The sequence below is a fragment of the Tachyglossus aculeatus genome, chromosome 17, assembly GCF_015852505.1.
Source record: "Tachyglossus aculeatus isolate mTacAcu1 chromosome 17, mTacAcu1.pri, whole genome shotgun sequence".
In the NCBI taxonomy this organism is placed as follows: domain Eukaryota; kingdom Metazoa; phylum Chordata; class Mammalia; order Monotremata; family Tachyglossidae; genus Tachyglossus; species Tachyglossus aculeatus.
This window is the reverse complement of record NC_052082.1, coordinates 11,445,347-11,461,639: the sequence shown is the minus strand read 5'-3', so window position 1 is coordinate 11,461,639 and position 16,293 is coordinate 11,445,347. Positions and strand designations below refer to the sequence as shown.

The 16,293-nt window shown below is 45.1% G+C and overlaps 1 protein-coding gene and 1 non-coding gene across 2 annotated transcripts in view; both read left to right on the top strand.

Moving 5' to 3' along the window:
* Positions 1-16,293, top strand: part of CFAP299 (cilia and flagella associated protein 299) — a 167,479-nt gene that overhangs the window by 86,701 nt on the left and 64,485 nt on the right. The gene's annotated exons all lie outside the window — the stretch shown is intronic.
* On the top strand, positions 12,050-12,186 carry LOC119939815. Its single transcript, XR_005454778.1, has one exon. It is a non-coding gene; the product is annotated as a small nucleolar RNA SNORA7 (small nucleolar RNA).

Genomic DNA, 16,293 nt, shown 5'->3' with positions numbered 1-16,293 from the left:
TTATTCAATAAAAGAAATGAAAGGATCTGACATGCTTCACCCAGTTGGGATGGTTGGGTAGGGACCGTCTCTATATGTTGCCAACTTGTACTTCCCAAGTGCTTAGTACAGTGCTCCGCACACAGTAAGCGCTCAATACAATTGATTGATTGATTGGAACTTCTTTCACCACGGTTTTAGTGCTCAGTAACCATTGTTGGCCATCTGCACCCAATTTAAATTGATGACTAATTGCAACTTATTATCCTTATTGGAGAAGCAGTGTGGCCCAGTGAATAGACCCCCCCACCCCACCCCCCGGGCCTGAGAGTCAGAAGAACCTGGGTTCTAATCGACTCCACCACATATCTGCTGTGTTACCATGGGCAAGTCACTTCACTTCTCCGTGCCTCAGTTACCTCATCTGTAAAATGGATGTTAAAAGTGTGAGCCCCATGTGGGACAGTCCCTGTCCAAGGGGATTAATTTGTATCTACCCCAGCGCATAGAGCAGTTATTAACACATAAGTGGTGCATAACAAATACCCTTATTATTATTATCATCCTTATCTCCAATAATAATAATGATGGCATTTGTTAAGCGCTTACTATGTGCAAAGCACTGTTCTAAGTGCTGGGGGGGGGGGATACAAGGTGATCAAGTTGTCCCACATGGGGCTCACAGTCTTAATCCCCATTTTACAGATGAGGTAACTGAGGCTCAGAGAAGTGAAGTGACTTGCCCAAGGTCACACAGCGGACATGTGGTGGAGCCGGGATTCGAACCAACGACCTCTGACTCCAAAGCCCGGGCTCTTTCCACTGAGCCATGCTGCTTCACGCTATCTCCAATCAGATAATTAGCATGACACTCCTGTGCAGAACATGTCTGTGGAGAAGCAAGTCCAATCTAAGATCTCCAGTAAGTTTTGTTTATCAAGTGTATAGTCATGACACTTAGTACAGTGCTCCGCACACAGTAAATGCTTAATAAATACAGTTTGAATAAATGAAAGTACTGTAGAAATCTTGCAGAAGTTACTTCAGTGTCTACGCACTCTAGACTGTGAGATCATTGTGGCCAGGAATGTGCCTGTTGAATTGTACTCTCCCAAATGCTTAGTACAGTGTTTTGCGCACAGTAAGCGCTCAATAAATACCACTGAATTGAATGATTTTTTTTTTTAGGAATGATTGAAATGAAAGGGTGGAAAAAAGCTTACTCAGCAGTCCAGAGCTCCTTACAGGACTGTGTCTGTCATCACACTTGCCGTGGAGAAGGGGAGGAAAATCCACCCTTCCCCCACCTCTGGGAATGTTAGGGAGGCGGATAGTGTGCTTGAAACTGAATGTCAACCTCCGACCCCCATCCCTCACAATATCCTTTCCCTTTCCTCTTCCTTCTTTCCCTTCCAAGTGTGCAACTGGGAAGCATGGCTCAACTGATGCCGATGGAGAGCGGCCCAGCCCAAACGCATAGCCAGTCGGTCATATTTACTGAGGCGCTTACTGTGTGCAGAGCACTGTGCTGAGCGCTTGGGAACATACAACAATAAACAGACACATTCCCTGCCCACGAAGAGCTTACAGTCTAGAAGCTTACAGTCTAGCTTACGGTCTACAGAGAAGCAGTGTGGCTCAGTGGAAAGAGCCCGGGCTTTGGAGTCAGAAGTCATGGGTTCAAATCCCAGGCTCTGCCAGTTGTCAGCTGTGTGACTTGGGCAAGTCACTTCACTTCTCTGGGCCTCAGTTACTCATCTGTAAAAATGGGGATTAAGACTGTGAGCCCCACGTGGGACAACCTGATCACCTTGCAACCTTCCCAGCGCTTAGAACAGTGCTTTTCACATAGTAAGTGCTTAATAAATGCCATTATTATTATTAAGGAGCTAGCCCCACAACAGTTGAATTAAGGAAAGAGGCCTGGGAGGAAAGAGATTTTGGGTTTTAAGGAGTATAGCCAGAGGTTGGGGTGAGGAGCATAGGGGATTTGTGGGCAAGAAGCCCACAAAGAAGAGGAGACCCAGTGGAAAAAAGCACACCTGAGGAGAGTCAGAGGACCTGGGTTCTAATCCTGGCTCCGCCACTTGTCTGCTCCTTGACTTTGGCCAAATCACTTCACTTCTCTGGTCTTCAATCATATTTATTGAGCACTTACTACATGCAGAGCACTGTACTAAGCTCTTGGGAGAATACAATATAACAGAGTCGGTAGACACATTCCCTGTCCATAGCGGGCTTACAGCCTGGAGGGGGAGACAGACATTAATTGAAATAAATAAATTAAGGATAAGGACAGAAATGCCGTGGGGCTGAGGAAGGGGTGAATAAAGGGAGCATATCCAAGTACAAAGGCGACTTAGATTCTCAGCACGATTCCAGCCTGCTCATACTGATCGGGTCTCTCCCCCTTACCCCCATCCCGGGCCCAGGGAGCAAGTCATGGGGAAGGAGGCACGTAGGCTAGGTCTGGAAAGGGAGACATTTATTCATTCAATCGTATTTATTCATTTGTCCAGGAGAGAGGGAAGGGGAGCAGTTGGTGGTGGTAGCCTAGAAACAGAATTCAGAGGCAACCCCAGGGACCGGGGCTTCTAGTTGGGTCTAAAGCAACTCATACCCATTGTGGGAGGTTTCTGTTCGAAATCCAAATGCAGGAAGGAAACTTCCAACACGTTCACCCCCTTCGCGAGCATCGATCCAGGTAACACGGGCCCTTTCTTTGGCATAACATGGTTTCTCTCCAAACCATCTTACACTTGGAAACATTTTACTTCACATATAGAATTCGGCCGATGAAATAAAGTTGGCTCCGCTTTAGTGCCGCATCCATTAACAACTGTATTTCATCAACGGAACGCTCTCTAGAGCAGCTATGGGAAACATTCGCTGGCAACTGCACAGTCAGCAACAAACAAGTTCTCATCACATAAAAATTTTGGTGTCTCAACCTTAACACGTCCCATTCTGAGTGTTTTGTGATGGGAATTGTAGTAGGGTTGATGCTTATTGTTTGTCATCTAGCTCAAACCCCCTTTTCTCCGTGACTGAGATTTGGGCGTTCATTTCTGAAACCCACAGTGCATAGCTCTGAACCAAATGGGTCCTACCCTTGACCTCCAAGATGATTGTATTAGGTTTGGCTTTTTTCAAAAATCGAGAATTGAGCCTGAGAATAGCGAGAATAGGCTTTTTGAGGGCCTGTTTTTTCTTTTATAAATGGAAGAAAGTGTGCGTGGCTTCAAAGGGTACATTTGGTTCTCAACTTTTTCTTTTATTTTCCTTTTCTTTGAATAAGGACTATACAACTTTCAGAACTCTAAGCCTAAGGTTTGGATGTTAAAATCAACAATGAGGGGAGGAATGAGAGGGAATGGGGATTTCCATAAATGGATCAGATACAGAGCATCTGACATTAAACTTAACTGATTCAATCATGGCTGTAAACAGAAAGCTGATAGTGCCGTTCACAGTTTGAGCTGATGCGGGGGAAATTTTGTCAATAAGTCACAAAACTAGTAAATCAAAAGTCTGAAGAATCTCTAATAGACAAATGAAACTTGGAAAATCCTGGGAACTAGGCACTTGCTTCCTCACTTGAGGAAAGAAGTGATTTCTCCCCTGGGAGTGGAGAAGGCAGCTCATTCCATCCACTTCCCCATCAGCAGCCCCCCGAGAAGGCAGGAGGGCAGATACGAAACACAGCAGAGAGGAAACACTTTTGAATTTATTCCCAAAGCTGACTCTGAAAGGTGCTCAAGACAGTAGCTGGCACATAGTAAGCGCTTAACAACGACCATCATCATTAGCAACAAACAATTGGCAATATTTATCCTGATATGGCACTTGCGGGGGCTAGGATAGGTTTTTAATTCACTTGCGTAGTAGAGAAAGTGCAAAATAAATGGGGGAAGTTTGGTTCCTGAAGTAATCAATCAGGATCGTCATTGAGCCGCTTACTGTGTGTAGAGCGCTGTACTGTAGAGAAGCAGCATGGCGTAGTGAATAGAGCACTGGCCTGGACGTCAGAAGGTCATGGGTTCTAATCCCAGCTCTGCCACTTATCTGCTGTGTGACCTTGGGCAAGTCACTTCACTGGGCCTCAGTTACCTCATCTATAAAATGGGGATTGAGACGGTGAGCCCAACATGGGACAGGGACTGTGCCCAATGTGATTAGCTTGTATCTACCCCATTGCTCAGTATAGTGGCTGGCACATAGTAAGCGCTAAACAAATGCCATTAAAAAATACGATGCAATCATCCCACCAAATCAGGCATTGACTAAAGCTTTCCTAAGACTACTGTGCCCATTTATATGTTGCCAACTTGTACTTCCCAAGCGCTTAGTACAGTGCTCTGCACACAGTAAGCGCTCAATAAATACGATTGATTGATTGATTCTAGACTGTGAGCTCGTTGTGGGCAGGGGTTGTGTCTGTTGCTGAATCGTACTTTCCAAGCACTTAGTACAGTGCTCTGCACATAGTAAGTGCTCAATAAATATGACTGAATGAATTTCAGCCACACAGCACTACTCAGTGGAAGGAGCCCAGGCTTGGGAGTCAGAGGTCGTGGGTTCCAATCCCGGCTCCGCCACTTGTCAGCTGTGTGACTTTGGGCAAGTCACTTCAGTTCTCTGTGCCTCAGTTACCTCATCTGGAAAATGGTTATGAAGACTGTGAGCCCCATGTGGGACAACCTGATTATCTTGTATCGCCCCCCCAGCTCTTAGAACAGGGCTTGGCACATAGTAAGCGCTTAACAAACGCCATCATTATTATTACTTGAACAGATGTGGCAATGTGGAGAATGGAAGCTTAAGAGTTGAAAAGCAAAAGCTATTCAAAGCCTGGAAAGAAGCACTTAGTTCAGTGTCAGGCACATAGTAAGCTCTTAACAAATACCATAACAACAACAAAGAAAAAGATTATGAGAGAATAGACACTAGGAACATTGTTTCCTGCAGGAGAGGGTGTGGCATAACTTACCCCTTCAAGTTAAAAAGATTTGAAACAGCACATCCCAGCTGCGTACTGGAAGCCACAGTTGCAAGCAGAGAGTCTCTTTCTGGTACTCTGCAAGCCAAAAGGGAGCAACTCTTTTCAACCAGAAGCTTCAAAAAGATCGTGAGAAAGAGAGGAAGAAGCTAAAACAGTGCCAGGACCTGCAACCAGCAAACAACTGAGCACACAACAAAGAATTCATTCATTCAATCGTATTTATTGAGCACTTAAGCAGCGTGGCTCAGTGGAAAGAGCCCGGGCTTTGGAGTCAGAGGTCATGGGTTCAAATCCCAGCTCCGCCAATGGTCAGCTGTGTGACTTTGGGCAAGTCACTTGACTTCTCTGTGCCTCAGTTCCCTCATCTGTAAAATGGGGGTGAAGACTGTGAGCCACCCCATGGGACAACCTGATCACCTTGTAACCTCCCCAGCACTTAGAACAGTGCTTTGCACATAAGTGCTTAATAAATGCCATCATTATTATTATTATCATTACTAAGCACTTGGGAAGTACAAATTGGCAAACTATAGAGATGATCCCTACCCAACAAAGGGCTCACATTCTAGAAGGGGGAGACAGACAACAAAACAAGTAAACAGGTGTCAATACCATCAGAATAAATAGAATTTTAGCTATACACGCATCATCAATCATATTTATTGAGCGCTTACTGTGTGCAGAGCACTGTACTAAGCGCTTGGGAAGTACAAATTGGCAACATATAGAGACAGTCCCTACCCAACAGTGGGCTCACAGTCTACAAGGGGGAGACAGAGAACAAAACCAAACATAGTAACAAAATAAAATAAATAGAATAGATATGTACAAGTAAAATAAATAGAGTAATAAATATGTACAAACATATATACATATATACAGGTGCTGTGGGGAAGGGAAGGAGGTAAGATGGGGGGATGGAGAGGGGGATTAGGGGGAGAGGAAGGAGGGGCTGAGTGTGGGAAGGCCTCCTGGAGGAGGTGAGCTCTCAGTAGGGCCTTGAAGGGAGAAAGACAGCTAGCTTGGCGGATGGGCAGAGGGAGGGCATTCCGGGCCCGGGGGATGACGTGGGCCGGGGATCGATGGCGGGACAGGCGAGAACGAGGTACGGTGAGGAGATTAGCGGCGAAGGAGCGGAGGGTGCGGGCTGGGCTGGAGAAGGACAGAAGGGAGGTGAGGTAGGAGGGGGCGAGGGGATGGATGGACAACCTTGAAGCCCAGGGTGAGGAGTTAATAAAATAGAGTATTAAATATGTACAAAGAATAATAATAATAATAATAATGGCATTTATTAAGCACTTACTATGTGCAAAGCACTGTTTTAAGTGCTGGGGAGGTTACAAGGTGATCAGTTTGTCCCACAGGGGGCTCACAGTCTTAATCCCCATTTTACAGATGAGGGAACTGAGGCCCAGAGAAGTTAAGTGACTCACCCAAAATCACACAGCTGGCAACTGGTGGAGCCGGGATTTGAACCCCTGACCTCTGACTCCAAAGCCCGGGCTCTTTCCACTGAGCCACGCTGCTTCTCCATTCTCAAAGAATGGTCCGCATGTGTTTGTGGTGTGGTTTGGATTGCCTATCTCACACAGTATAGTGGATAGAGCACAGGCCTGGGAATCAGAAGGTCACGGGTTCTAATACTGGCTCCACCACTTGCCTGCCATATGACCTTGGGCAAGTCATGCCACTTCTCTGGACCTCAGTTACCTCATCTGTAAAATGGGGATGGAGACTGGGAGCTCCACATGTGACAGGGACTGTGTTCAACCTGTGTTGCTTGCATCCACCCGGCATTTAGAATAGTGCCATGCACATAGTAAGCACTTAACAAATGCCATTATTATTATTATTATTATCTTTTGGAGGATACACTAGCCAGCATCCACACGCTATTTAACCTGATCTCTTTGGCTGATTCGGTGTTGGCACTCTAAAAGCTGGTGATGAACGGGGTACTAATGATCACATCGGCGTGACGCAGCCCAATATGAAACCACTGCTCGAGATTCAGGGGACGCAGCTGGTCGCGTCAATCGGAGGAGACTTTTCTCCATCGGCAATGGACTCGAGGAGGGAGGTGTACTTGGCCCAGGCTCGCTCATCCTATTTTCCGTGGCCGGTCTCAGAGCTGCAACAACACATCTGGAATATGACCGTGATCGTCTGGAAAACTTTCAGCTCAACTGACTGAAAGCAACTTCGAAAGGCATTATCATCCATCAGACCACGCGGTGCCAAACTGAGTTCAGGATTCAGATTGAAGTAAAGACCCCTAGAGCAATGAAAGCATCCAACTTTCTGTCAACCTGGGAGGGCTGGATGACCCCCAGGCAGCACATTTGATTTTTAGAGCAATTCCATCAATGACATTTACACAATACTAACATCATGTGGGCAAGACAGGATCCCAAAAGAGGACTTCTCAGAATTTATTGGCTGGAGAGCCCACTTTTTTGTGGTATTTGTTAAGCACTTACTATGAGCCAGGAACTGTACTAAGCACTGGGGTAGATGCAAGCTAATCACGTTGGATATGGTCCTTGCGAGGCTCACAGTTTTAATTCTGTTTTGTAGATGAGGTAACAGGCACAGTGAAGTAACTTGCCCAAGGTCACCTAGCAGACAAGTAGTGGAGGCGGGATTAGAATCCAGGTCCTTCTGACTCCTGACAATCCTCTAGTCCATGGTTGCTTCTCAAAAGGCATTACCAACCCTTATAATAATAATAATAATGGCATTTATCAAGTGCTTACTATGTGCAAAGTGACTATGTACTATGTGACTGAACTCCTTGTCTTCCCTCCCAAACCTTGCCCTCTCCCTGACTTTCCCATCTCTGTTGGCAGCACTACCATCCTTCCCGTCTCACAAGCCCGCAACCTTGGTGTCATCCTCGACTCCGCTCTCTCATTCACCCCTCACATCCAAGCCGTCACCAAAACCTGCCAGTCTCAGCTCCGCAACATTGCCAAGATCTGCCCTTTCCTCTCCATCCATACTGCTACCCTGCTCGTTCAAGCTCTCATCCTATCCCGTCTCGACTACTGCATCAGCCTTCTCTCTGATCTCCCATCCTCGTGTCTCTCTCCACTTCAATCCATACTTCATGCTGCTGCCCAGATTATCTTTGTCCAGAAACGTTCTGGGCATATAACTCCCCTCCTCAAAAATCTCCAGTGGCTACCAATCAATCTGCGCATCAGGCAGAAACTCCTCACCCTGGGCTTCAAGGCTGTCCATCACCTCGCCCCCTCCTACCTCACCTCCCTTCTCTCCTTCTACAGCCCAGTCCGCACCCTCCGCTCCTCCGCCACTAATCTCCTCACTGTACCTCGTTCTCGCCTGTCCCGCCATCGACCCCCGGCCCACGTCATCCCCGGGGCCTGGAATGCCCTCCCTCTGCCCATCCGCCAAGCTCGCTCTCTTCCTCCCTTCAAGGCCCTACCGAGAGCTCACCTCCTCCAGGAGGCCTTCCCAGACTGAGCCCCTTCCTTCCTCTCCCCCTCGTCCTCCCTCCATCCCCCCATCTTACCTCCTTCCCTTCCCCACAGCACCTGTATATATGTATATATGTTTGTACATATTTATTACTCTATTTATTTTACTTGTACATATCTATTCTATTTATTTTGTTAGTATGTTTGGTTTTGTTCTCTGTCTCCCCCTTTTAGACTGTGAGCCCACTGTTGGGTAGGGACTGTCTCTATATGTTGCCAATTTGTACTTCCCAAGCGCTTAGTACAGTGCTCTGCACATAGTAAGCGCTCAATAAATACGATTGATGATGATGATGATGATGCAAAGCACTTTCTAAACACTGGAGAGGTTACAAGGTGATCAGGTTGTCCCACAGGGGGGCTCACAGTCTTAATCCCCATTTTGCAGATGAGGTAACTGAGGCACAGAGAAGTGAAGTGACTTGCCCAAAGTCACACAGCTGACAATTGGCAGAGCGGGATTTGACTCCAAAGCCCGGGCTCTTTCCACTGAGCCACGCTGCTTCTCTGACATCACAATTCAGATTAAAAAAGAGAGCCGTAGAGCAATGAAAGTGTTCAGACTTCTGTAGGTCTGAGAGGCCTGGACAATCCTAGGCAATACATTTGATTTCTAGAGCAATTCCACCAAAGCGATTTACACAGTACTTAACATCAAGTGGCAGGGAATGTGTCTGCCAACTCTGCTCTATTGTACTTTCCCACACGCTTAGTACAGCGCTCTGCACCCAGTAAGCTCTCAATAAATACTACTGACAGATCGATGTGGACAAGACAGGATGCCAAAAGATGATTTCTCAGAACTGGTTGACTGGAGAGCCCCCTTGATTGATAACTGCAGTCCCAGGGTCCTTAGCAGCTATGTGGCCCTTTTCACTTGAATACCAGCTATCTGGACAAAGGGAGCTTTCCTGAGGCTCACCAGAAACAAACAGGGTGGTTGGTTCCGGACTGTAAGCTCATTGTGGGTGGGAAATATATCTGTTCATTGTTATATTGTACTCCCCCAGGTGCTTAGTATAGTGTTTGCCCCACAGTAAGTGGTCAAATATGGTGGAAAAAATTAATGCATGGAGAGTCTATGCTGAAGGTGGAAAAATCTCCATAATAATAATAATAATAATAATAATGGCATTTGTTAAGCACTTACTATGTGCAAAGCACTGTTCTAAGCGCTGGGGGGGGGATACAAGGTGATCAGGTTGTCCCATTGGGGGGCTCACAGTCTTAATCCCCATTTTTACAGATGAGGTAACAGGCTCAGAGAAGTTAAGTGACTTGCCCAAAGTCACACAGCTGACAAGCGGTGGAGCCAGGATTTGAACCCATGACCTCTGACTCCAAAGCCCAGGCTCTTTCCCTTGAACCACGCTGCTTCTCCATGCCATTTGTCAGGAATGGCTCAGTTGATGCCTACTCACAGGTGGTCTGCAAGGGGATGCCCCAGTTCCACTAGTCAGACCATGGTATTTATTGAGCACCAACTCTATGCAGAACACTGTACTAAGCACCTAGGAGAGTACACTAAAGTTGGAAGACACGCTCCCTTCTCACAAGGGGCTTACAGTCTAAAGGGGGAAGTACCAGTTCAATACTTTCTACCTGCTTTCCCTTTGCCAACTCAGAACTAGAGGACCGGAATTTTCAGCTAGAAAATCCTCTTTGAGTTATCATTCACAGTTGGACCGAAGAACTAGACCCCACACACTCCTCTGAGAAGAAAGGCTTGGAGAGTAAAGACATACTGCAGATGGTTTAACACTTTCAGGTACACGTTGTATCATATTCTCCCAAGCTCTTGGTCCATAGTCTTGTCTTATGCTGTCGAGTTGTTTCTGACCCATAGCGATACCAGAGAAACATCTCTCACAGAAGGCCCCGCTGTCCATCTGCCGTCGTTCTGGTAGTGGATCCGTAGAGTTTTCTCGGTAACAATACAGAAGGGGTTTACCATTGCTGTCATCCATGCAGTAAACTCAAGTCTCCGCTCTAGACTCTCCCATGCCGCTGCTGCCCAGCATGGGTGAGTTTTGACTTATAGAAGATTGCTTTCCACTCACTAGCCACTGGCCAAGCTAGGAATAGAGTGGACAAGCCTCTGCTTGACTCTCTCTCCCGTAGCCGAGACTGGTAGAGGACTGAAAACTCTCCAGGTGTGACCCTGAGAGGGGGTCTTAGTACACAGCAATATTCCATAATGCCACCAATTGATTGGACATTTAAAGTCGGGCCAAATGTTGAAAAAGTCATCTTTTTTCATCACATATTGCCGCAAGTGGTCACCTGACCACGGTGTCTTCAACCCAAACCTGAATTTAGGTCACAAAACCGCAGCTCAGTCTGAGATCCCTGAGGTAACAACCGTGACCTCCGACCGCTCGGTCCTCAAGCTGTTCGGTTGCTTTCAGTGGAACCAGGGAACCAGCCCAGGGAATCGCATCAGACGGCCCACCCCACCCAACTGATAAGGGGGTGGCAGATGGCCATGGGAGGGGAGAGACTTAGCTGTGCAACAACTCCAAAGGTCAAATAAAGAGCCGGTTTGCATTTCACCCCCAGGAATGCAGGTGCTAATTGGGACCACATGACGTGAGGTCAGTGGCCAAGTGCTTCACTTCACGGCAGAGAGGCCGCAGAGAGGGGAATGTTGCGACAAATCAGGGTCTGTCGGCGGTGATGAATGTGACTTTCAGACTTACGTGTTTTTTGCTTTCGGCGAGAAAAAGCTGGAGGGAACAACGTTTAATGCCACGTGGATTGATTTTATCCATTTCCCACCCATTTTTTTTTTGTTGTTGTTCTTAGGAACGCCGATAAGTGGTCTGGTAAAAATTAAGTGCTCAAAAATGAAAGATCCTGATTATAGGTGCCAACTTTTCATTCTAAGTGGATTTTGAGAAGTTGGCCATCGTACCAAAGGCCAAAGAGAAAAAGAGGAGATAAAATGTTTAAACAAGTGCGTAATTAAATATCCAGCACTTAGAACAGTGCTTTGCACATAGTAAGTGCTTAACAAATGCCAACATTATTATAATTATTATCAACAGGCAGAGAGGGAGGCGATATATCCAGAAGTGCTAAACTGGTGAGAGGCGTCAAGCTAAGAAGGAAGGGATTTAATCAAAGAACGAGGCTTAAGGGGAGAATTATTTTTGGTGACCAAATTCAGCTCTGTCACTGCAGGTTGTGTATGGGATTTATCGGGTTCTAGCTGGTTCATAACCTTGGTCTTCAGATCAATTGTGAATCTATAGTGATTGTTGATTCCGAGCAGATTGTAATCTTATACACCTGCCCCAAGTAATCCCGCTTTTCCCGCTCTTCTTTGTCACTCATGAACTTTAAACACTTGATAATTACCTCCATCTCAGCAATGAGGTACCTATCCATAATTTATTTATACCAATGTCTGTCTCGCCCTCTAGACTGTAAGCTTCTTATGGGCAGGGAACATGCCTACCAACTCCATTTTACTGTCCTTTCCCAAGTGCTTATACAGTGTTCTGCACATAGTAAACACTTAATAAATGCTACTGGTGGATTAATTGGTGACTTCTAGGTATTCTGACCCCTCTCAGGGTCACACCTGGAGAGTTTGCAGTATTCTACCAGTCTCAACTACAGGAGGGAGAGTCAAGCAGATGTAGACCCATTCCATTCCTAGCTTGGGCAGTGACTAGGAGTGGAAGGCAGTCTGCTACAAGTCAAAACTCACCTGTTCGGGGCAGCAGCAGCATAGGAGAGAGTAGAGGGGAGACAAGTTTACAGTGTGGAAGGAGGCAATGGTAAACCACTTCCATATTTTTACCAAGAAAACTTCCCTACCAGAAGGGTTGCAGATGGAGGTGGGGCGTTCTGGGAGAGATGGGTCTATAGTGTCGCCATGGGTCGGATACGACTCAACGGCCTAAGACAAGACAAGGCATTCAGAACACAGTCATCAGCATTTAAGAGCTCTGCATGAGCGATCCAAGGATTTTTGAAGATGTTTTCAGACCACGAGGAGTTGGAAACCCTGCTCCTGTAGACACAGTACCCTCATGCTCATTCATCTTTTGAATTGATCATTTTCTTTGTCTTTATTTTTTTTTTATTGTATCCTCTTCCCTTATGCATCTGTCCCCAACCCCCTCTCTCCACTCTGAGATTGAGTGTCTTCTGGAGACCAGGCAATGTGTTCAATTCTCACCCGTATATTTTCTTCTCAATGCTTAGTACAGTGTTTGAACATAGAAGATGCTTAATAAATAGTATTATTATTAATAATAATAGCATTTATTAAGAACTTACTCTATGTAAAGCACTGTTCTAAGCGCTGGGGAGGTACAAGGTGATCAGGTTGTCTCATGGAGGGCTCACAGTCTTAATCCCCATTTTACAGATGAGGTAACTGAGGCACAGAGAAGTTAAGTGACTTGCCCAAAGTCACACAGCTGACAATTGGCGGAGCTGGTTTTGAACCCATGACCTCTGACTCCAAAGCCCGTGCTTTTTCCACTGAGCCACGCTGCTTCTCTATACTCTCTATTACTACCAACGGTTCTGGAACACAGCCATTCTTGTTTCCATGAGGGACCGGGGAAGTGATCATTCAAAACCCCTCCCACTCTGATGTGATTAATATTAGATTAATATTAGAACCTTGTTAAACTTCTCAAGGCAACCATTCTTCAGAGTTTCTTTCTAAGAGCTACTGAGGGCGTTAAATGTTTTTCTAAGATGAATTTGGAGGTTTAAATGTTGTTGTAGTAAATCTGACAGCGAAAAATTATAACCACTTGGCTTCGTCTGGTTTGAAGTTAAATACTTAATAGTTGTGGTATTGGTAAGCATTTACTATGTACCAGGCCCTGTCCTAAATGCTGGAGTAGCTATAAGGTAAATCGGATCCTACTTGGCGGGGGGATCGCAGTTTAAAGAGGAAGAACTGTACTGAATCTTCATTTTACAGATGAGAAAACTGAGGCAGAGTGAAATTAAATGTTCTGCCCAAGATCACACAGAAGGCAAGTGCCACACAGGGACAGTGTAACCCAGATTGCCTGACTTCCAAACTCTTGTTCTTTCCATCTGACATATATGTATATATGTTTGTACATATTTTTTACTCTATTTTATTTGTACATATCTATTCTATTTTATTTTGTTAGTATGTTTGGTTTTGTTCTCTGTCTGCCCCTTTTAGACTGTGAGCCCACTGTTGGGTAGGGACTGTATATGTTGCCAATTTGTACTTCCCAAGCGCTTAGTACAGTGCTCTGCACATAGTAAGCGCTCAATAAATACGATTGATGATGATGATGATGATCTGACCATATTGCTTCCCTTTCTAGAGCTATCTGTTTTCCAGCAGATGGTCTAGAGGTTCTTGCTGAGATCTTGGTGTACTGCAGCGTGGTGAGATCCCACGATAGTTTCTCCAGTAAGTTCTTTCACTTTTCTTCTTGACGCCGGTGAAAATGCTCCGCGCACAGTAAACGCTCAATAAATACTATTGAATGAATGAATGATGGAAGCCTAGAAATTCTGTGACAACTCTTCAGCATCCCATATTCTGTTGGGAAACCAACCTTAAAATAAATTACAGCTGGAGGCTTTTCTGTGCCCCCGGTGACTAGTTCCTCAGTTTAGAAAAGCAAACGGGCCAAAGCAACCATCTTGCTTCTGCCTGCAGCCATCTTTGAAATGCAGGGTGCTTTCAACAGAGTTCCGAGAACCCACATGAAGCAGATTCCTAGGAATCTTCCTTGTTTATCACCGCAGAGGAGCCCACGGGATTTATATTTTTGCACCTGAATAAATAGACTCTTGATTTCACCCATTGAGGTCTCTCCACATGGTTGCCAGGAGGCATTTTTTTTTGTGGTTGCTGCGTCACAGAATAACAGGATGTGGCACCCATGCCACGAGACTAGATAGCCAAGTGTATGCTTCAAATTCTTATCTTGAGAGACCAGCTGTTTGGCAATATTGTTCCTAGCCTGGAAAATAATATCTATCTTTTCCCAACATGAGTCCAACTACCAGTAAAATTTCAAAGACAGTGTGCCAAATTTTCGAAATACTTTGATTTTGTTGTAATGCATAATAACAGGTGTACAAAATAGTTTCCACTGTGTGTGTTTTGGCTGTGCATTGGATCTTTATACGCCACAAAGAATCATATTTTACTGTTATTTTGAGATATAAATCAACACTAATTACATTTAAAGATTCCTCCATTTTGAGAGAAATATGGCTTTTTATTTTTAATGTTTCCAGAAGAGAAGAAAAAATGTTTGGTATTTAAAAGCAGTTCAGATCATTTTAAATATGCACTTTTGGGGGAAAACGTATTAAGTTTTTTTAAAAAGTTTCTGATGCTTCTTTAGCTTGGCTTATTGTCCTGTTGGAGTCTTTACGATTCAATATTGTTCTCTCAGTCCAAAGGCAGAATAAAAACATTCCACTGGTCAGGACCCAGGCAGGCAGAGGAGGGAGGTTGGTCTGGTTTTTCATTTTGCTCAATAGAACTCTGAATCGAGTCAGTCACTTCTTCTAAGCATCTGTAGATTTTCAGAACTAATAATAGTAAAATTAACTGTGGTATGTGTTAAATACTTACTATGTGCCACTCACTGTACTAAGCACTGGGGTAGATACTAATAAGTCAGGTTGAACACAATCCCTATCCCGCATGGGGCTCAAAGTCTTAATCCCCATTTTACAGGTGAGGTAACTCTAATCCCAGCTCTGCCTTTTTCTTTTATGGAATTTGTTAAGCATTTACTACATGCCAGGCACTTTTCTAAGCCTGGGGTAGATACAAGCTAATCAATTTAGGCGTAGTCCGTGTCCCTCAGGGGACTCTCAGTCTTAATCCCCATTTTGCAGATGAGGGAACTGAGGCAGAGGGAAGTGAAGTATCTTGCCCAAGGCCATGCAACAGACAAGTGGTGGAGCCAGGATTAGAACCAGGTCTTTTTGACTCTCAGGGCAATGGTCTAACCACTAGGTCACCATTTTTCTGTTCTGTCACCTTGGGCAAGTCGCTAAACTTCTCTGTGCCTCCTTTTCCTCATTTGTTACAATGGGGATTCAGTACCGGCTCTTTCTCCTACATAGACAGCAAGCCCTATGGGGGAAAGGATTTTTGTCTGACTTGATTACCTTGTATCTACTCCAGTGCTTGGCACAAAGTGTTTAACAAATACTATTATTATTGCTATGTCATAAATACTAATTACATTAGCACAGCAAAGGGTTATCTTTATTCAGGCAAAGTGTGGAAGGGATTTTCCTTCACACAGGTCTCACAGTCCTTTTCTTTCTTATCCTCATCTTCAACAATAAAATATGGCACTCTCCACGATGGTTTGAGCTCTCCACGATGGTTCGAGCCAAGCTATCACCACACACAAATAAGTGGGAAAAGCCCAGAAGTTTCTAGAGCAGGAAAACTGCTCCTTCCTCATAATAAATACCATCGATTAATTGACCTCACACAGGGAATTCTCCTTTGCATCAGCTATCAATAACTCACCCAATATCATCAACCGGTGGCACAGCCAATTAACAGGGTGGATTCGGACTAGGAGTAGGGGACTAGCAGACATTCAATCGTATTTATTGTGCACTTACTGTGTGCAAAGCACTGTACTAGCAATCAAACAGATTCATTCCCTGACCACAACAAGCTTACAGTCTAGAAGAAGGGGAAATAAAATGTCAGAACGGTTTTAGTCCCTCTACTTATTGAGTGTCTGAGGATCCAGGATATATGAGGAAGTCTGATCCAGGCTACTCAAAAGAAGCAGGAAACTGGAGGTCACG